Source organism: Cyanistes caeruleus, chromosome Z, assembly GCF_971803275.1.
Source record: "Cyanistes caeruleus chromosome Z, bCyaCae1.hap1.1, whole genome shotgun sequence".
Lineage (NCBI taxonomy): Eukaryota > Metazoa > Chordata > Aves > Passeriformes > Paridae > Cyanistes > Cyanistes caeruleus.
In genome coordinates, this window is record NC_141732.1 from 60,303,309 (window position 1) to 60,326,359 (window position 23,051).

The 23,051-nt window shown below is 38.3% G+C and overlaps 1 protein-coding gene across 13 annotated transcripts in view; it reads right to left on the reverse strand.

Annotated features, from left to right (window-relative positions):
• Positions 1–23,051, reverse strand: part of ERBIN (erbb2 interacting protein) — a 116,320-nt gene that overhangs the window by 68,542 nt on the left and 24,727 nt on the right. For all 13 annotated transcript variants that reach the window (XM_086867008.1, XM_086867012.1, XM_023943802.2 and 10 more), the window contains one exon: positions 6,408–6,464. The gene's annotated coding sequence lies outside the window, so the exon portion shown is untranslated. The remainder of the gene's footprint in view (positions 1–6,407; positions 6,465–23,051) is intronic.

Below are 23,051 nucleotides of genomic sequence, written 5' to 3' on the forward strand. Positions count from 1 at the left end.
CTGGCATTCTCTGGCTGAGGTGGTGAAGCCTCATTTGGTGACAGTGCCAACTTAAGGTATTTTCACTTCTTCCTCCCTTCTCATCCAAGCTATTTCTTTGTGTCTCTTTAGGAAAAAAAAAAAAATCCCCAAACTTGACTGCTTATGTCATGCATTTCACTGAATGAGACTGGCAAATGTATCAGTACAAACAAATAAACCAAAGTACTGCAATCTGGATAAAAGAGAAGTGGTTTGAACTAAAATGGACACCATTTTAATATGAAACTATAGTCTGAGGATCCCTGGTTCTGGCATAAAAACAATGCTCAACGGCATCCATGGCTGTGTGTCCTCATGCAGGCAAGGAACACTAAAAAAACACGCTGTGCTTGCTCACAGACAACATTCAGAGAAAAAGAAATAAAAGACATTACTCTTGAAAAACAATAGTGAATGGTAACAACAGGAGGAAGAACATGTTAGTAAATACAGTGAATAGCCAATTGTTAAATGAAAAAATATAAGGATGCTTGCTGAATTTTGTTGAGAAAACTAAGGGAACAGAGAGCACAGAAATCTGGGTTTTTTACTGATCCAGCATACTAGAATGTAACCAAACCCAACCATTCTCTACTCCTAACTTGTCAAAACATCAAGTTCAAAGTTCTTCTTGGGGTTGAATACTTTGCAAGTTCTCAGTGCCTCTATATACTAAAACAACAACAAGAGAAAAAAAACCCACCCCAAAACATCCACTCATCTCCAAGGGCCAGGGCAGCAAGATAATTTCAGTTAATTCAGAAGAGCAATGTCAGGTATGAATTCTGGAGACATTTACTTAAATTATCTCTTTTTTGCATTCCACAAATAAAATCTAACCAGATGTCAATTCACCATTTCTATTTTGCTTTGATTTAAAAGAATCAGAAATCCTTTACACAATTAGAACATGAAGCTTCTCATCAAACCATATTATAAAATCACTTTACTTGTTGCACTTGCAATGGTGTTAACCTGTAATCAGTTACATTTTCTTTGTTTAACAACAGCATTTTCCTGTTTTACTGGAACTAAAGAATCTCTAACTAGATATGTGTTGTAATAGATATTTTTTAGCTGAAAAGTTTATCTAAACTGCCTACACTAAAACAATCCTCAAGAGTTAATTTTGACAAATAAAACCCACCCTAAGCATATAAAAAGAACACTTCAGAATCATTATTTCTATTTATTTTCTGCAATAAAACAGTCAGCAGCACCCGGCCTTATCATGGCAAAAGCTTAACAGTGACTAAAACAGTGACAAATAACTTTGTCAAAACAGAACAAAAGTATTATTTTTAAAATGAGAAGAAAAAATCTCAGGCAAATAACCTATGTAATAAAAATTCTATTTCAAGCACAGCCTTTAACTGAAACGCAGTAATGCTCAACATCATTAGAAGCCTAGACCAAGACTTCAGTAAGTCAGAGGTAAATGGGAGTATAGATCTGTAATTCAATCACCCTAGTATTTTTTGGAGAGAGACAACATGATCCAGCACACAGTCCGAGAAGTCCCTGCAGATCATTGATGGTAATTTTTTGATGTAAGTGGTAAAAGAGCCAGCAAGGAAAGGTGTGTTGTTGGACCTCGTACAAACAAGTCAGGAAGGACTGAGAATGTGAAGGTTGGGGGCAGCCTTGGTTGTAGCAACCAAGACATGTTGAAACTCAACATGATCCAGAGTAGAGGAAGCAAAGGAGCAATCAGGACTACAACCCTAAACTTCCACAGAACTAACCTCTGCTTCTTCAAAGACTTTCTAGCAGAATTTCATGGGTTAGGGCTCTAGAAGAGAAGGGGGCCCAAGAAAGCTGGTCAATATTCAAACATCATTTCCTCCAAGCTCAGGACCAGTGCATTCCCATGAACCAGAAATTAAGCAAAGGGAGCATCCTTTATGGATGAGCAGGAAGTTTCTAACAAACTTTGAACAGAAGAACAACATTTATGGAATGTATAACAAGGGACAGGCCACATGGGAGGATGACAGGAACACTGTCACAGAATGCAAGGAGGTGAACAAGGCAGGCCAAAACCCACTTCCAGTTGAGTCTGTAAAGGAATACCAAGGACAACAAGCAGGGCTTCTACAAGTACAACATCAGCAAAAGGAATGCAAGGGAAAATGTGGGGTCACTGCTAAATCAGATAGATGTGCTAGTGAAGGAAGACAGAGAGAAGGCAGCATTACTGAATGCCTTCTTTCCTTCACTGTTAACTGCTGAGGTCAGCCCTCAGAAACCCCAGACCTTGGGGCAAGGAGAAGAAGGCTGGAGAAAGAAGACCTTCCCCTAGCCATTGAAGATTGAACTAGACAGGCTTAACATTCATAAATCCATCGACCTTGATGGGATGTACATACAGGTGTTGAGGAAGCTAGTAGATTATATTGCTAAGATACCCTCCCTCCATCATCTTTGAAAAACCATGGAGAGCTACTCAACAACTGGACAAAGGACAAAGTTAGACTCATCTTTAAAAAGAGCATGATGAACCCTGGAAACTACTGGCCAGTCAGCCTCACCTCCATCCCTGGAAAAGTGGTGGAACAGAACACTCTGGAGGTCATCACCAAGCTTGCAGAAGAAAAGAAAGTCACCAGGAGCAGACAGCAGGGATTCCCCAGGGGGAAAAATCATGCTTGCCCAATCTGACAGCCTCTGCGATGGCAGGGCAGGATGGGTAGATGAAGGGAGAGCAGTGGTTATTGTCTGCCTCCACTTCAGCAAGGCTTTGAGCACCATCTCCCACAACATCCTCATAGGTAAGCACAGGAAACGTGGTTTAGATGAATGGACAGTGGGGTGGGCCAAGGGCTGGCTGATGGCAGAGCTCAGAGAGTCAGGATCCAGGGCTCAGAGGGTCAGCAGAATCCAGCTGGTGACCTGTGGTCAGTGGTGTTCCTCAGGGATCAATACTGGGTCCAGTCTCACTCAGCTTGTTTATGACTGGCCTGGATGAAGGGATCCAAGGTACCCTCAGCAGGTTTGCTGATGACACAAATTGGGGGAAGTGGCTGATACACCTGAAGGCTCTGCTGCCTTCTGGCTGGACCTTGGTAGGCAGGAGAGTTGGACAGAGAGAACCCTAATGAGGTTCAAGAGCAAGTGCAGGGTCCTGCACCTGGGGAGGAATAACCCCAAGTACCAGCACAGGCTGGGGCTGCCCCACTAAAGAGCAGCTCTGCAGAGAAGGACCTGGGAGTCTTGGTGGATCACCAGGTGACAATGAGCCAGCAGTGTGCCCTTGTGGCCAGAGGACCCAGTGGGATCCTGGGCTGCTTTGGGAAGAGTGTGTCCAGCAGGTCATGGGAGCTGACCTCCCCCTCTACTGGGCCCCAGTGAGGCCACACCTGGAGTGCTGTGTGCAGCTGTGGGCTCCTCAGTACCAGAGAGACAAGGAGCTCCTGGAGCAGCTCCAGCAAAGGGTCACAAGATCATGAGGGGTTTGGAGCATCTCTCTTACAAGGAGAGACTGAGAGAGCTGGGCCTGTTTAGTCTAGAGAAAAGAAGACAGAGGGCATCTCATCAATGCATATAAATATCTCAAAGGTGGGTGCCAAGAGGATGATACCAGACTTCAGTGGTGCCCAGATACTGGACAAGAAGCAATTGTCAAACTACTACACAAGAAATTTCACCGCAAGATGAGGAAGAACCTCTTTATGTTGAGGGTGGCACAGCACTAGAATAGGCTGCCCAGGGAGGATGTGGAGTCTCCCTCTCTGGAGACATTCAAAACTCAGAGACCTTTCCTTTGTAACCTCCTCTAGATGACCCTGCCTTGGATGAGATGATCTCCAGGGGCCACTTGTAACTGTAACTCTTCAGTGATTCTATGAATTTAAGGCAAAATATTTTACAGCAATATCCTTACAAAAAAAGGGAGAGAAAAAATATTAGAAATTAAGTTTACAGGAAAAGAAATATTTAAATATTCAGATAACCAAGCAACTGCACATTTTACTCTTTTTAAAATATATTTATATTGACTTCACATAATAACACTACTTAAAACACAGCAACACAACATACACTGTCATAACATAATTGTAGCCCAGGTAGCTGCAAGTATGTTCTCGCACATTTTCTTTTGCTTTTTTTCTGAGACAGCCCTAGAAAATAACTTCCATCTGGACAGTAAATCTATCCAAGTGCCAGTGTAACACTTCCTCTAAAGAATGGTTTCTAATTCGATACCATTAACAACACTGCTGAGATTAGCATTAGATCTGAGCTTCATTTCTGATGTTTCACTTGATTGCATATTCTTTGGGTGTGTATTTGTCGTGTTACTAAGAAAACCATAAGAGGGAGGAATAAATTCATTTTTAAACTACTGCGTTTGAATCTCACCCACTTTTCTTCCTTGGATTTAAACAAAACAAAACAAAACAAAAAAGCAAAAAAAAAAAAAAAAACAAACAACGCAAGCACCATATAAATGCAGTGATTTTTACAATGGCAAACTGAAGTCTGAAGGAAACTGTAGGAGTCCCACAAATCTTCACAGAATATGCAACAACCCCAGCTTCTTTAAGAGCTATGACATTGATACTTCAGTATTTCAACACTGATATTTTCAGATCGCTAAAAAATTCTTTACACTATGGAACTGAAACAGTTTGGATTTAGTATTATGTATTAAATTAATACATAGCCAGAAATATGAAACATTTATCCCAAAAGGATATTGAAGTGCACTCCATCCCCCACTAGCCACTTTTTGTTTTTAAATATGCAGTGGAAATAATCACAGCTACTATATACCTAGTAATCCCAGCAGTTTGGTACAGCTAACTGCAACCAAGCTACTTCAGAATTGCTTTGCTTTCCAAATCCTACGTCAAATAACTTTTAAAAATGAATCAATTTTTTTATCAAATAACCTCATTTTCTTTCATTGCTACTGTGAAAAAGATCCATAGAAACAAATTCCTGACTTTCTACACAGAGAAAACAAAGAAAATTAAATACACAGAGCAACCAGACTAAAAGATGGCAAGCTTCTGACAGAGGTAAAAAACGATAAGAAATAGCTTACACTTCAGGTTTAGGTTTTTTTAAGGATTACTACTTCATGAGAAAATATTTTGCACTGCGTACAGTCAACATCTATTCCAGCAGAAAGGAAGAGAGTCTGCCTTAATTCCTCTAGTTCTACTACCATAGTCAAAGAGATGAACGAGTGGAAGTAAAGGCAAGAGGCGTTGCTAGTCATTTGCCCATAGGAAGCAACAAACCTTATGGTGCAGCCAGCACAGCTGAGGCAGTGCAGCAACAGCATGGAGTATTAGCTCAGTGGAGAATGCCAAAGCACACAAAGCATACAACATTATAGGCTACACAGAAGGTTAGAAAACACAAGCATGTGCACACGTTTCTCTCTACTTAAGCATATGCTGTTTATAGAAATGCCAGACAAAATATGCAGAAGATTTTCTATCCTTTGAACTAGTATTTGGTAATCTCAAAATAAAAGTCATTGAGGAGTCAATATTTATTAGCATTCCCACAATCTGAGCAGCATTATTAATAAGATCAGAGCAGATGGAAGCTGCTGTCATACGCTGTTGGGGTTTTTTCTTCTGGGGCAGGAGGGGGACTATGTAGCACAGTAGCAGTTCCTCTACAGGAATTCATACAGACCTTCTGACAATTAAGTATTCTTTTGGGTACTCTTTTATTCATGAAAAATACTTGCCTTTGCAAACCCTAACATTATAAGGCAAAAGCAAGTTAGTGCCATCTGCATTGGCATTATTTAATAAAGAAAAAAGCTGATTCTGAACATGTGTTGCTTTTCCATAGAGTTCTGAAAGCAAATCAAACTTTGTCTTGTTAGCACATTTCACATTTTTATATATGCTCTCTAGCTAAAAAATGTTAACACATCAGTAAGAGAGAAAGTATATGATATGATGTATATCTAGGCTTTAGAGCAGTAAACCAAAGAGGACAGTAAGAGGCTCAACAAAAACTTCTAGCATTTTTTCAAGTACTTTTGATACAAGTTTTCAAAAAATCTGTTTATCATCTGTAAGAACAGAAAAAAAAAAATACAAAACTCAGTATTCTAAAGTTCTCAAGCCAAAATACTTAATAATGGACATTGAGCTTTAAAACAGAGTTATTTTCCTCTCCCATATATTGCCCTTTCTATATGTGCACACAAATACGTGTAAACAGATAAAATTTACTTGGGTCTTCAATAGATATTCAGAGCTAAAAAAATCTGCCTTCAAAGTAACATGAGATGTGATGCAGAATAAAATTCGAGTGCTGTGAAGGCAATTATAACAAAACATGAATAAATAAGAGGATTTCTATTTTAACACATTAGGCAGATGGTCCAGAGGAAAGAAAAATAAGGTACTTACCACTGTGTTACTTTCTTCTCCCTGCTGCTTCTTCCCTGAGCTTTCAAAGTCAACATTCTGTTTAAGACAAAGGGAAGAATTTTAGAGACCCTATCACTACTAGGGAAAGAACAAGCCAATATTATATTGTTTTGGATTACTTTTTGGCTTTCTTAGTTTCGGTTTTGTTAAAAGAAAAGCTGTGCATGTGTGTGAATAAAAGCTTGAATATTTCAGAGTACTTGAAAGACTTCAAAGACATCAAAACCGCATATGTTCTTTTAAAGGAGATAATTTTTTTGTGTACAAAACAAAATAATTGCTTTTTACCCTGTCTTTTATTTTAAAGCACTCTGTCTACTAAGTTGTTTCATTTTTATTCCCTTTGTAGTTACCATATTAATATTAGTAAGTATCACACAGATTTCTCTTACTCACAGTTCTGAAAAATTCTAAGAAAAAATAATCAAAAATATACAAAAAACAGAAAGAGTACATTTTTGCATTGTTAACTTTAGGAATTTTTTAGAAAGTTGTAGCACTTTATATAAGGCATAACAGATCTCAGATGCTAACTTCACTGAAATAGAACAATTTTAAAAAAAATGAAAGCATCCAGTGTTTTTGACTGAATACACACAAAATTAGTGGCTGGACTGATAGGAAGGATTAATTTTGACTCCAACAAAAGCAGAAGTAGAATGTATCTTCAGAGGGATTAAATGCCACTGTACTCAGACAGATCATCTAACTGAGCACAAAATTACATAGAGCAGATAAGAAGCTAAGTCAAGCTGAGTATATTCTGTCAAATTTTCAGTATCTAGAAAAGAAGTTAAATTGTGGTAGTAGCTTCATTCAAAGGATTTGCCTATAAATGGAACTGTATTTAATTTCTTCCCAATAAAAGCAGAATTAGGCCACCATAAAATAAAGAAATAGATCCTAAAAGAGATTTAAAATCAACTTGTTCCAGGAGAAAACAAGTTCCTTGTTTTGGGGTAAGAAGCAGTACAATGAACTCCCACAGAAGTCAGGACTGCCACAACAGGATTGCATTGCTATCAACTTTTGCATATCACGTGGGCTATTCCTCATTTGGGAGTCACTGATGTCAGCTTCTGCATTCATACCAAATGAACTCCAATCCACTATACTGCATACATCTGTACATTCATTTTCAATAGAAGGGCATCCAAGACATGCAACTAGCAAGGGGTGAAAGTAATATTAAAGTCACAAGCCTCTCAGGTTCCCTGCTGAAAAAAAAAAAAAAAAATCCCTTTTAGTTTAGCCAGCCTCAGAAATGCAGGGAACCACTCAATACAATTAAAGATCAAGAAATACATCAACGATCAAACCAGATTCTGAAACTTGGGCTCTTAAAAGAGTCAGTCAAATTGCCATGGCTGAATGCTTCTCTCCTTTCCCACAGCACTTTGCTGCTACTGCAAAACTATGTGACCTTTACAAAAACTATTTCAGAGCCACTGTACACAAACTACCAAACAGAAGAAATGCAGGTCTGCAATACTTTTGGTAGGATAAGCAGAATTCATCCAGAAATCACAACAGTGCAGAGCTAGATGTGAAAAAGAGACAGTCAGGTGATTTTGCCTCTGAAAGATAAAGACCTAAGAGATCAAGAGTCTGCAGGCAAAGCATTCACAGTACAAAAATTATCAAAGAAATAGCTAGCCCCATAATCATCACACAAACAATAAGCAAAAAGGGATTACTCTTGCATCATTTCCTGACACCTGTTTGGCTGCCTTGTGGTAGGGAGTCATTACCATTTGAACTGTTTGCAGACTTCCATCCCAAGCAGAAGGAACTCCTCCAGTCTCAAACATCCAGAGGCAAAAATAAAGCAAGTGTGTGCATGAGGGGAACAGCACTACCTAGATATTTCAGGTCATGCTGCCTTAGAGATTTAGTAGCTACACAAGTCTCTGAACAAGAGACATCAGTTACAAAATAAAACAACAGCAATGAACTCAGTGGAACTGATGTTTCCATAATGTCACTTGAAACTGTGACATTGAGTCACATAACCTTAAGCCTCTAGCAAAAGATGACAGCTAAGAATGTGCTGTAACTACAACTGTAAGCACTGATAATAGCAGAAATCTCCTATCACCACACAGTTTGCAGGAAAGCACAACCTCTCTAAGAAAATAATCTGGGATATTTGGAGGACCTCAAAGTAACCATGCACCAGAGCTACAGAAGGCTACAAGACAAGTGGCTTGTGTATGCCTCAAACACCAGCAGCACGGTGGCTGTGCCACCAGCCAAGGACTGTAGGTAACAACAGCCAAGGACTGCTGGCAGTAACACGGTGAGAAAGAACAAGATGTGACTGGACAAGGGGCCATGCAGAGGTAGGACACCGCTTTTCTGGGACACACGTCTTTGATCTTCTTCCTGGAGATAAGCACAGCTCAGTACAGGACAAACAGAGAAATGAGGTAGAGAAGCAGACACAGACTGTATGAGAAGAACAAGACCACCAAAGATCCAAAGCCCTCGGACACATTTGCATAAGGACCTGGAAGAATGGACTGTGAGTGGTAAGCAATTTGCATAGGAAGCATGACACTTATCTCCAGAGCAGGGAAAGCTTATCTATTAATAAATACCCTGATCTAAACCCAAGAGTGGCCTCAGGACATGCCATCAGCTGAACTGATGCTGCAGCCAGGACTGTAATCTCTTTCTTTCCTTCTTTTCTTCCTCCTCTCCTTTCTTTCTCCTGCTCTTTAATTCATCTCTCTCCTCCCTTACACTCTACCTCTTTATCCAAAATACAGTGCCATGGGTACTAACATACCAACTTCCAAGCCAAGTGTGTAATTTACTAATAACATTTCATAAGCTTTTGTGGATCATCTGACTTCCATTCCTTTCAACCAATGACTATCTACAAATCTTGGGTGCTCCCTTCCCCCTAAGGGCGCAACATCACAAAGACCTCAGCTATTTCAGATCACCACTTTTCTCCTTGTTTTGCAGAAGTGGTATCAAGTGCTTTAGATTACTAGTAGTAGCTTACTTTCAAGGTAAAAATACCTAATGAAATCTTATTTAACCATACTCTCTCTAGCACAAGATCAATCACATCAGACTGACTCTCAATATGTTTCTCTAACCAAAAAGCTCTAGCACTCAGTTTTACGGAGAGTACTTGGGGGAACTATCTTAAGTATCCATCTTTCTTAATTACTCTTTCTTAATTAAAACCCAAATGCTACTAGAAAATTCTTGCCGGATGGACTGCCAGTCTGACCCAGAGCAGCCGTTCCAATCATGTTCCAATGCACTCCAGGGTTGCTCACAACTGAGCAAGTATTTCTCATTCCACTGAAATATTTCAGTTCCGATTTACCACTGGCTTTAGACTACAGAGGGTGGTAACAAGAACAGACAGCCTAAGAAAAATAGCGAAAGATGGAGCAGTCAGGGATCTGGTTAGGAAAACCAAAGCACTGGAAAAATTATATCTGGCCAGGGGCATCAAGGGCAACAAGAAAAGCTTCAATAAGATAGCTTCTTTGCCATACAGGGGGAATTCGACAAACTTCAGAAGCAGGTCCACAAGAACCTCAAAGTTCAACAAGGCCTTAGGCTGGGGCAATCCCAGACACAGACTGAGAGTGAGAGCAGCCCTGCCCTGCCAAGAAGAACTTGAGGGTTTTCCTGGATAAAAAGCTGAACAACAGCTTTGTGTGTGCTCACAGCCCAAAAAGTCAAGTGTATCCTGACCTGTATCAAAACAGCAACCAAGGGAGGTAATTCTGGCTCTCTCTTCTGGTCTTTGTAACATCCCACCAAGAGTACTGTGTGCAGTACAAGAAACTCTTTACTATGAGGATGATGAGGCTCTGGAACAGATTTCCCAGAAAAGTTGTGGATGACCCATCTTTGGAAGTGTCCACAGAAAGAGTGTGTGAACTAGATGATCTTCAAGGTTCCTTCCTTAAAGAAGGAAGGTGATTTCTGTTATTTCTATAGGCACATGGGTGATAAAAGGAAGACTACAAAAATGTGGGTCCTCTCCAAGGGAAATGGGAGAACTGGTTACCGGGGATATGGAGAAGGCCAAAGCACTCAATTACTTTTCTGTCTCAGTCTTCACCAGGAAGTTCTCCAGTCACCTCACCAGAGCTGCAGATGGCAAAGGCAGGGATAGGAACAATGAAGAACTAACTACCTGCTGTAGAAGAAGATCTGATTTGAAATCATCTAAGTGAATGTGAAGGTTCACAAGTCCATGGGACCTGATGAGGTACAACCATAGATCCTGAAGGAATTAACAAAGGAAGCAGATAAGCCACTATCTATCATATTTGACAAGTTGTGGAAGTTCTGAAGACTGGAAAAAGGACACATAACCACCATTTTTAAAAAGGAAAATAAAGACCTAAGAATTTACAAGTCGGTCAGAACTCACCTGACTGCCCATAAAGATCACCACTGAGCATATCTGCCAGAAAACTCTGTTAAGGCACACAGAAAACAAGGTGATTTGTGATATCCAGCATGTCTTCACAAAGGAGAAGTTCAGGTCTGACAAACTTGGCTGCCTTCTACAATGGGGTTACAGTTTACCTCAAATCCTCAGAATTCTTTCAATTGCTTTTGGAGGTCAACTTTGAAAGAATACTGATGTACCCAGAACATGTAGCAAACCTTCACAAAACAGATGAGGTTATAGGGTCATACTTCAGTACAATGAATGAGGCCTATGCAGTTTTTACTTTCTCCAAACTGTTTTAGGAAACAAAACCAAAATGAAACAGAAAATAGAGAGCAAGAAAGAATGGGTAAACCACAACATGCTCTTCATTTCAGGAAGGGTTGGAAGTAAGTATCTTAATAACTTAATATCCCTTGATAACTGTCCTCCATTTTAAATACTGGAAACAGTAAAACCAGCAAAGTATTTCTTTAAATAACTCCAGGAGAGTATTGCAGAATCCAGATGATCTGTGCTTGTCCTTAAATAGCCATTCATATTAAGCAAGAAAGTACATTTAGCTACAAAGACTTTAGACTGATCAAAATTATCCATACCAGAGACTCGTACTAAGCAGAAAGAGATCCCATACTGAACCACTAACGTCTGTCTAGTAAATCAAGAACAATTTTAGGGCAAGGAGACTAGTTGTTTTTGTGCCATTTCAAATGGGGATGAGGAATATCAGGGGTTCCAAGAAGACTGAGGAAGAACAACTGTATGCACCATTGGTATCACCATATAAGAAGACTTTGCCTGCCAAAGGATACCCATAACCAGATTTATTTTTTAAGTATCAGGGGAGTACATGAAGATGTGCATAATCATTTCATACAGAATGACAGTAAGTTTTACTGGCAGTGTTTTCTGGCAATATTCTAATTCACAACCTGCCACATTGGACAGAAATGTGTGGCTTACAGTGAGCTAACTTGAATAAACAAAACAACATATGATTTTGATTGAGGAAACAAAAGATAAACACAGCTGAGAAAATATTTATCTCTAGACAGTCTATCTTTTGAAATTAAACATATTTTGCACAAAGTAGAAAGGCCTGTAGACCACAGACAGCTTAGTTCATCTCAGGTTCCCAGACTGGAGAACAAGGAGAAATAACAGAGAAAGCCCAGGGAGACACAAAGGATCCAGAAACCAATCTTGAAAACAAATCCATCTTGTTTTTCCTGGAAGCAGATGCTGTCATCCTGTACCACTGTTTCTTGTTGTTTCAGTATCTGAACCAAAGACAGACGTTTAGAATGAAGCAAACACTGAAATATCTCATTGACAGAAATCTATCAAGTTTCAAGGAGCAGAACTATCTTTCTACTGATTTTAGGTGGTCAAGTCTAAGATGTTAATAATGAAACATTACCTTAAGCATCAGACTGACCTACTTGAGGATTTGTTACCTCTTAGTCCCAATGCTGTCACAGCTGCTGGCATCCAGAATTCTTTAATGCAGGAAGAGGACAGCTGATGGCACATTCTAAGCAGGCACACAAAGGTTCACATTTGCTTCCAGAATGCCCCAAAATAACCTGCTGGTGTACTGCAGTTCAAAAAGTGTTCTGCCAAGGGCTATAGATATGCTGACCAACATATGGAATGTGAAAGGCACTACGACAGGTCCGTGGACTGGCTGACTTCCTATATGACTTACATTTTTTTATCAAGAGTTTCACTGTTCTGTCAGATTATCTACAGCTCTATTAGAGGCCTTTTTAATTATCTTAGAACTTAATGGCCTGCCTAGAATGCAACAAAATGAAGTTTTATTATCTACAATATCATAACAGCACTTTTGCACAAGACAGCTAAGGAAACACATTCACACCTGTCCACACACAAATATATCAGAGCTGCTGAATTTTGTGGCTGACTACTTTTCCTTGGGGAAGCTGGTCAAAAAGGGGTCTCCAAGGCATAAATGAAGACTGCACCTGTGGCCTAAATTTTTTTAAAGGCAGTATTTCCACCTCAGTGGACATAGCTACAAAAAACTTGTCAAAACATTCTGAGTGCAAATTATGGTTTTGCAACAAAACAAGCATACCAAGACCTAGGAAAGCTGTCTGGTGTTCAAAACTACCTTTTATAACAGTACAGTTAGTGAGAAATTACCAGTATGTCTGCATGTGATCTCATAAGTGAAAAACTGCCATAATGCACATGCACCAGATTGGAGGAGTTTCAGATCACATCAAACTGCAAGAAATCATATACGAATCAAGATGCCTGTTTCCTGAAGCATAAGCCTCAGCACATATGCTCTGAAAAGTTATTCTATAATATAAAGAACAAAATACCATGTTGTTATTTAGCATAAACAGTTAGATCTAAAACACCCTCAGAAGGCATAGCTGTTGCAGGGAAGAATAACATTGTGACTTTTAATTGCCTTTAAACCCCATATTCTCCAGAGGAGCAGTAAGATATAGCACTATTTTACTTTCTTTCCCCAGGCACTAAGAACTTAAGAATGATGGAGGTTCTTAGGTGTCTCTCTAGATCACGTGGTCCAACCTAGCACCCAGCCTAACCACATCAGAGCAAACCAACATTAGCTGCTACAAAATCAAACTCTACTTTTGAGTTGAAGTCAATGTCAGTTTGTAAAAAAAGGAAGCAGATCAGTTGGATTATTTGGAAACATTTCCAGGGGAGAAAGCTGAGACTTACTGTTTTTTGTTAACCATGGTGTTATATGTTCCTGTGCCTCTACTCTAGCAAAATTTTCCAGTCAATGCAATTACTGTCTAAGGTAGTCATATTCCAAGTCTTGCTAAAGCACCTGAATCATCACATTGATTCAATCATACATGAATGCATAATGTAAAATGTTCCAGCTCATATCAAAAAAATGGCATCAGACAATTCCCTTTGCAGAATGAAGACGGCTTATATCAATATACTCTGCTTTACAGGTAAGTAGAGTTATTTTTCACAAACTTAAAATTTATTGAAACCTACAAATCAATGGTAAATGCGAGGGGGATTAAACTTTACTGTATGCTGCTCTTAATCATTCTGCTTAAGTCATTACTAATGTTTACTGATTCTGTTATTCAATGCCATCACATTAGCTCAAGTAACCAAAAACCAAGACAAAAATGAAAACACAGAAAATAGAAACAACACTGGTTTTCTACTCCCAACTTAACGCTAAAAACAAAGAATTTTAGGAAGGCTTTAAAACATTACTATTCATAGCATCCTTAAACACTGTACTCATTAATATACACCTGTCTTAACTCAAAATAAACAAGTTTAGTAACCTCTTCATAACAACTTGATTCCTGTCTTTGAAGTATACAATACAGCAGGTACCCAAACTTAATTATAAACAAAAAATAAACCATGTACAGCAGAAAACTACCAGAGAAGGTGGTTTTGTAGACCACTTATCTTGGCCTCACAGATCATTCTTAAGGACAAACCCAACACCTTTCAAAACAGCAACAGTCTGCACCCTTTGGAGTGTCACAATTTTTTACCTAACCATTTTTCTGAAAGTGGCAGTTGTGCTAACTCAGTGATTAAAAGTGAGCAGCTGTGCCAAGCTACACACTGAGGTCTAGTTAACCCTGACCATAACTGAAGAAGCTGTGTTGTTAGTGGTAACAGAAAGACTACAACTTAATTCAATATGGGAATTAAAAAGAAAAAAACTATTCTTTTTTTCAAGCTAAAACTTTCACACAAGCTTCAGCCATTTCAAAGATTTCCACTACTACTGGAGAACATTAACTTTTGAAATAACTGAACATAGCCATATGACATGGAGAGGCCAATGAGCACCAAAAACAATGTGACACAAGCACTCAGTATAACAAGAGACTGCAAACTGAAGAGAAAACTCTTTACGTCTGGTGCGTTCACCCTTTGTTCCTATGCAGCCCTGTTCCTTTTCACCCCTGCCCCCCTTCATTCTTTAGTTTCCCATCAGCACATGAATCCTAGACAGTGACCTCTCCAAAAGGTCAAAGCTTTTTCAGTCCTACTGTTGTTAGCCACAGCAAATGTGATCAGAACACAGCCTTTTTTCACTGCAGAACAAGAGACTGATGATGGGAAAGACAAGGAATGTGGAAAATTTGGAAAAGAAGTGACAAAAAGAATACATAAGACAGATTATAACAATTGAATCAGTAGTAATATTTATAGCTAAAACCACAAAACTCGATCATATATACAACCAAAACAACACCAGAATGTACACTGCTGTTTCTAGAAAAGACATACTTGATCAAAATTAATTAGGTGGTAAACTTGTATTATGCTATTATCATGATCCTTGTTTCTTTTTGTCTACTGCCATTCATCAGATAAACACTTTTTCCTCCCCCACTTAATCACACTCACATCTTTTATTAGATATTGACATACTTTAGGGAGGGACATATCTAATTTTATTTATGCAGTACTCCAGAAATATGGCACCAAGTCTTATAGAGACCATGGGCATGTATAAAATGCTGGTGGCAGCCAACACCCACACTTTGTGTGCAAACAGTACTTGTCTAAATATTGCCTAAGTAGATGCTGACTCACTAACGGATAACATGTTAACTACTTAATATGAGGAAAAAAGAAGTGATCTAGATACTAAAACAAGTGTGTCCAATCATGAGAGAAACAGAAAGCACATGGAATAAAAAACTGGATACTGAATTCTCCAATAATATGTCAACTTAATCAAATAAATCCTAGGACAAATCCTCCATTTGAATGAACCCAAGATTGTCATAGAGTGTGCATTCTTGTCCTGACAAACGACCTAAGGTTCAAGTCCTCTTGGATAATATTTGACTATAGGTTTCCAGCACTCCAGATGAACCACATTGTTTTACACCCCAATAGTAAGACCAATAAAGATGGTCTATTTCTCTCCATTTAAAACCTAGGAGTCAAATATATCTTCGATACACATGCTGTAGCAGGCTGATATTCTGCCAGTTATGACACAGGTTATACACAAAACCAAACCCTAGAGCTGTTTCAAACTATCAAAATACAGATGGTCATGACAGAATTCAGATTACAAATGTTACCAATTCTGAGAATGTTTGTGGCATCAAATATTTGAATTCATCTTGTGCCTGTGGCCTTTTATAGCTACTGGTTGGTCCAGGAGATACTGCTGTTAAACAGCTGAGTCTTTATACTTGAAATTATTTAATTATGCATAAAATACTGAATTCTTAGAACTAATAAAAACTAAGTTATCTTAGTGTGTTATGAAATTGATATTAGGAATTGGATTAATCTTTTATATTTCACATAGGTCAGAAACATGGTTTTATAGCATAATGGAGATTTCACATTGAAGTTGTCTCAAAAAGAGAATAAACTATCAGCAAACAGTTGCTATAATTGTATACTTAATTATAGATCTCACAATACCAGCCAAGTCATTGTTAGGGTATGTAAATTCCTGAGTTCTCTTTCCTTTCAGGGCAGAGGTGAGCAGGGCTAGTCAAGCAACACTTAAAGCTATTTTTAGATGTTATTTCCCCCCAACATGTGTAGAGGCATAACTTCCCAATTAACAATTGCTATGATGAACCTTTTACTTCCTTCTGAATTTTTGTTCCCCACTGCTTTACAAAATTGAATTAAGAGACTTCACTGGGCAGTTTGATTACAAATACAATCAGCAGTCTGACAACATGCTTGCAAAATTGCTAAATATTCATATCCATGAAGAAAACCTCAGCTGCGCTCTTAACACGTGACATAAAACAAAAATATTTGTGTTTTATTGCTTGTTTGAGTGTGTTTAAATAAAAAAAGAACTAACAGATACTTGTTATAGTTTCACTTGCACACACCAACCTGAAATTTAGTGTTGTCTATAAACAGTAAGAAAGACACTAGGAGAAATAATACATTTCTATATTGAAAACAAAAATTATATAGTCAAGCAGCAACAAGATAGAAACAGAGATATGAAAAAATGTTTAAAAACACACTGATCTGAAGTAGGGATATACCCTGAAGGCAAATGGCCAGTATCAAAACTTTTTTTTTTTAAGCTCTGGACAATTGAACAGGTGTCTTCCTGGAAGCTGGTGTTTCCTGTTTGAATTGATATTAAATTTGTAAGTAACTACTGATGGTGACTAAACATATAAAACATCAAAACAAGAAGTATTTTTACCCCACTACACTTCACACAGGCATGTGCCATCTGTCACTGAAGTATGATCTGTAACTCCGTGACATTATCATATTACTCTTGAAAAGACTAATGCTACTGCCTAATCTCATGGTTTGAGCCAATTTCAAAACACTAAGCCTTGGCTTGCTGTCAGATCTCACTATCAGCCCAAGAACCCATGATGGAGCACAACTGTCACTTTTTATCATATAATTTAAAACTACCAAACCCCTTTGTCGCAGGTAATTTATATTCTGATAATACTGTTAGAGGTGATTTGTTTCACGGATGAAAAGTTGCTATAGAATCCCCCTAGATTTTTGCTATGAAACAGGATAACAATCCCCCTCCAACACACAGAACAATCCAGGCCCATAAACTATCTGAACTAAAAGGCAAACAGCTCATTAAGATAATAAAAAAAATCTGTTATTTGAAATTACAGAGCTGCAAGGTAATTAATCCCCAGCTCACAAGATAATTTAAGGGAATTAATATGCTAAATTTGACTGATTGGAAAATAGTCCTAGCTGTTCCTATCTAAAAAAAAAAAAAAATCCCTCTGCTGGTTGAACTTGAAGTAACCAATTCGGACATAGCTTCTCAATCTGAAAAAAATAAACCCACAATTGTTACTTAAAAATCATGTGTGGACGGCAATTCTGGAAAGGAGCAGGATATAAGTTTGTTATATTCCCTTCAATAATGTGACTGCAGTGAGGGTTGTTTTGTCTCAGTTCTTACCCCTTTTAAATTAAATTTAATTTAAACCAACACAGCATCACACAGAGAAGTGGCAGTTTGTGTGTAGTCTGCAAACGAGTAGGCTTCTCCTCATTCCTGATTTCTCATTCTTTGCACGATGGTCTTGTAAAAATATACTGCCTGGAGGAATATGCCCTTCTTATACTTATAGGAGCACTACCAAAATGCATCTCCTAAAATGCATTTGAAGATTATATGCATACATCTTTCAAAATCCTTTTTACCGTAGTTGTCCATTACAGTTCAAAAGGTCTTCCAGTAATAAGTGAAATGCACTATTAGATCTGATAGCCAAACAATGGAGGTTCTTAGGGGTTTCTGGCTTCTAGATACTGCTCAATTCTCAGTTCTGAGACAAGACAAAACCAATAAGACATAAGCTTTCAAAACAACCTGACATCTTTTTAATCTAAAAATTAGGTTTTTTCTGGATCTTCCAGATCTTCACCAACAAGCTAGTACAAGATCTAGGCGAATCAATTAAGTCTGTATTTAAAGCTTTCATAGCAAGAAAAAAAGTCACTTGTTTATCTGCAGGTTACTGGATTCTAATTTCTAGGAGAAAAACTGCATTATGTGACACCTCTAAGCAATATTCTGGCTAGCATAAGACACAGAAACTAAAAAAGAGAATAAAATCAACCTTTTCCATCAGGTTGATTCCTAACTTGCACGCCAGCTCTGTTAACCGTTGAAAAAGCACTAGAATACTTTCCACTATGGAAAATGCCTCAGTACTAAAGATCAGTAGTGGGATTAATGGACTTATTTCATTCTAGATACCAGCTTTCATTTTAATACTATTAAGGGATTAGAATTTAGACAGACTTAAAATGATGGACAAAATCACTCAACAGTTTTAATGTCTGTGCTCTATGGCAATGCACATAGTCTGGTTTTCCCATGAAATTACAGAAGTCCGAAAAATAATGCACATGAAGTTAATCTTTTCTAGTGTTCACAATAGTAAGACTGGGCTGGGAATAAATGCTAACAGTATGACACATAAAAGCAGAGCCCAGAATAAGCATTAGCAGTTAGATAGCGGTAGTGTTATTAGCGCGTTGTTTAAAAAGAAACAAACCTTTTCAAAGCTTTGATTAGACTGGCAGGCCAGCATCTAAATCTGAAATAGCAAATACTGATAGACAGAGCTTAACTAATTTATCTAACACCCACTCACAAGTTTAAGACTAATGAGCCTTAAACCTTAATCTTGCTAGATGTAAAAATGCCTGGGTAATCACACCCTACAGATACCAAATCTTTATCTTCTATGGTTATTCTTTGCTTTAAATGTATGTGAAGAACACTAGAGTTCATGTGCTTGAAAATAAGGAGCCTTGACCCTAAGTAAAAATTTGACTCTTTCAGAGGTATGGGAATAAAAAGAAAAATAAGGAAAAGGGAAATATCAAAATATAAAAAAGGGAAAAGAAAATCTGAGTTGAGTTGCTAATATCTCCTGTCAGTCCAAGATTTCTCAGAAACATAGCACAGATCTCCAGGTGATCTTTCCAGTGACAGTCCTTAATAATGATGAGAGCCCCTAAAGAGTCACCTCTCTTGGTTCCATATCTTTCCATTTTGATTTCTTCTGCTGTTGGTCACCCCATTCCTCCCCAGTCCTCTGCTGTTTCCCTCTGTTTCAACATGGGTTTTTTTCATGCCCCAGGTTTCTCCCCTGCATTTCTAATACTAGTGACTCTGACCTGCTTCCATCCCACATGAATTTTCCAGATGATAAGCACAGCTGGGGATCGTCTACTTAAATTCAGTGCATATAAAACCAGGACATAAACTCAACCATCAGCAAAGTTTTTATCAGATGCTTTGCTTACTTCTGGAAATCACCACTACTCTGTCCATTATTCTGATCCACAACTCTCCTTGTTTCTTCATCCTTTGAATCCCTGCAGTCACACCTGTCCCCAGCCCCAAACACTGTGGAGTGCCCCACAAAGAGGCAGGGATTTGCTTTTAGACAGGGTTAAAGTGAGAGGCGTGGCTTGAAGCCCCGGGAAGACTGGATCCCACCCTCCCTTTAGGGGAATGTGCCCTATAAATCCGGGAAGAGTTGCTCCACCCCCAGATCTCTCGTGGGGTGTCAGCCCGAGGTGTTCAGCCTTTCTTGTGCTGCAATTCGTCGTATTCTGCTGCATTAATCCCTCCTACTGTACCCCTATTGGTTTGTGCTCCTGGGGCTTCTCCCTTGCTGTGTCCCTGTTAGACCCAGACTCTAAAGTCCAGCCTTTCTCTACCCCTTAAGGCCCACACCCTGCCTTAGTTCTGGGTTCTCCATCTCTGGATTATGCTGGGTTAATTCTTGTGTTGGTGATGCTCCAATAAATGGATTCCCGAGTTGATTTCCCACGTTAATCACCAGTGGCTGCACCTCCCTGGACATGACTGTTGCAACATGGCTCAACAAAACACACCTGGCAAAACCTTAACCTCACAAACTTATTACAAAAGTAATTTCTAGGTCACTGCTTAATTGTATTGCTGATTTAAGTACTCTTATTTTTCCTCTTTTCCTTTAAAGATATAAACTGCTTATTTTCACTTACTTTTTCAAACTATTTTGTCAAAATCAAAAGGAAGACTCCTCAGTCAGTAAGGTTAGCTTCTAGCACCATCTATTCAGCTTTATCAATTCTTCAGAGCAACTCTCAATAGCAATCCCACATAGATATATAAAATGAATTCACTGTGTATTCCTATGTATTTTCCTTGTCTCTTGCCTTCACAACAATGCTTAAAAATAAAATCCTAACAGTTACAAGGCCGCTGTTGTGCAAATAGTACTGCTCATGAAACTGAAAAGTGTTTACCATCACCATCCCCCACATAATGTGCTCCTCTACTGAGCTAAGTCACCTGTTCTGAAGGACAATCAACCTGTTGTCTATCCTAGGCTTGTGTTGAATCATGAGAGGCAATTCCAGTTTGTTTACTGAAACTCCTTTAGGTTACACAGAGTGTAATCATAAAGCTTTGGAAAAGAATTGATTTTACCCATCCTGAATGAAAATGCACTACTTACGTTACACCTATACAAATACATGCATAAAAACCAAAGAGAACAGCTATGCTGATACAAACATTTAGGCTTTCTAAGAAGAAAATTTAAAGCAGACATATCTGCCTAGTCTGTTTCTTTAATACTCTAAATCATAGTAGGCATAATTAAGTTTAATAAAAACCATAAAATCCAAGAAAATAAATATTCTTGAGTCCTGACTTTTTTTTATTCAGGGAGAAGAAGAAACCCACAATTCTACAGTGAGAGACAGGAGTCAAGCCATTTATTTCCTTGATATCCGAAAAAAGCTAAGTTCTTTCCCCTTGTGCTCCAATTGGCTCAACTACAGCTATAGAAACTGCCTTCTGTTTTTACAGAATCATAGAATGGCTGGTGTAGGAAGGGACCTTAAAGATCATTAGTTTCAACCATTTTGCCCCAGGCAAAGGCACTTTCCATTAGATCAGGTTGCTCAAACCCTGATCTAGTCTGAGATGGGGCATTCCCAGCTCCTCTGGGCAACCTGTTTAGAGTGCCTTGCAATTCTCACAGTGAAAGATTTCTTTCTAATATCCAATTTAAATCTACTCTCTTTCCCCCCTTGTCCTGTCACTACACACTCTTGCAAAGAGTCCTCGTCCATCTCTCTTGCAGGCTCCCTCCAGGTACTGAAAGGTGCTAAGGTGTAAGGTCTCTCTGGAGCCTTCTCTTTTCCTGGCTCAAGAACTCCAACTCTCTCAGCCTGTCTTTATAGGAAGAGATATTTGAGCCCTCCAATCATTTTCATGGCCCTACATGAAACAGACCTACTACAAAAGGTCCAAACTTTCAGAAAGTTTTACCTCTAGATTCGAAGGCAGGTATTTCAGCTCCAAAATAAATTACAACATTTGTAACTGTGAATAGAGATTTACTCTGGAATACTTTTTACTTGAAGCCTGCATTTTAGCACAAAAGGTAAGGAAGGACTGAAGTAAAAACCACATAAACATCTAAACTGAGTAAGAACATTCTCTTGGTTGAATTTTACATGGCTTGGTATTAGGAAAAAAGACCAGAGAGGCTTCTCCATCTAGTCACGAGTCAAATCAAGCAGTTTTGTATACTCAAACAGCAGCAGTTGAATGCAAAAGATAAGCAGTGCTCCTTTCTCACTTACACTAGTTCAAGGGGTAGAGAAAGGCAGCATAAAACATCGTTTTACATGATATTCTGGGTAAGATATTAATCCTCTACCATAAAGCCAGAATGAACATAATTAATTACAGGATTACAATCAATTTTCTGACCAATCAAAAAATTTAAAATGTGAACCATTTGTCTGTTGAATAAGCCTACCAAGGAATCAGTTTGATCATCAAATTCTTCTCAACTTTCTCAATTACTAGTGTCCTATTTTGCCAAGGAAATTAAACATATCTGTTAAATTTATATTTTATCTCACTGTCACTCACTTTAATGGTCCTAACATTAACATCCTACACATCTTAGGTAGATCCCCTTCATTCTTTACTTTCTGAAGTCTTCAGTTTCTAACCCACAATCCATTGCTATAGCTTTTTTCCCCTTCATTTAATTAACAGATGCACACTTCCCACTACTGTATTAGCCTGTTTTAGATTCACTGTTTTCTAAGCATCTAGTAAAACATCCTTTAACTGATTTCCCTTTAAAACTGAGTAGAAAAGGAATTCTATACAGATGATTTCACTGAATGGCTTCCAAGTGATCTTTATAAAAAGGAACAAATAAATGCTGCTGATTAAACTTCATATTTATTATGTACAATCAAAGTCAATTCACAGTCATTTATACTTTATCAAAAACAAGGAGGTTTTAAATACACTACTGGTTATTTGTCTCCTTTCAATAATAGGTATGACTCCAAATCCTTTTATAATTACTTCTAAAAATACTGCATCCATCATCTTTTTTAATGAACATTTTCGTATTAGTAGTACAAGACCACCTGCACATAAAAATGAAGTTTCCTGTACTTAGGGAGCTAGTCATCCTGTATGTGACTGCAATTTGATAGCCCATAGCAAGCTATTTCTGCTGTGGTCACAGAGAAAACCAATTGATAAGTGGGGTTTTTTTTCAGTTTTCATAAAGATAGAATTGTCCTTTTTCTTCACTTTGCCCTTCCTAAATTGCAAGCAGCTATTTTAACTATCAAACACATCACTT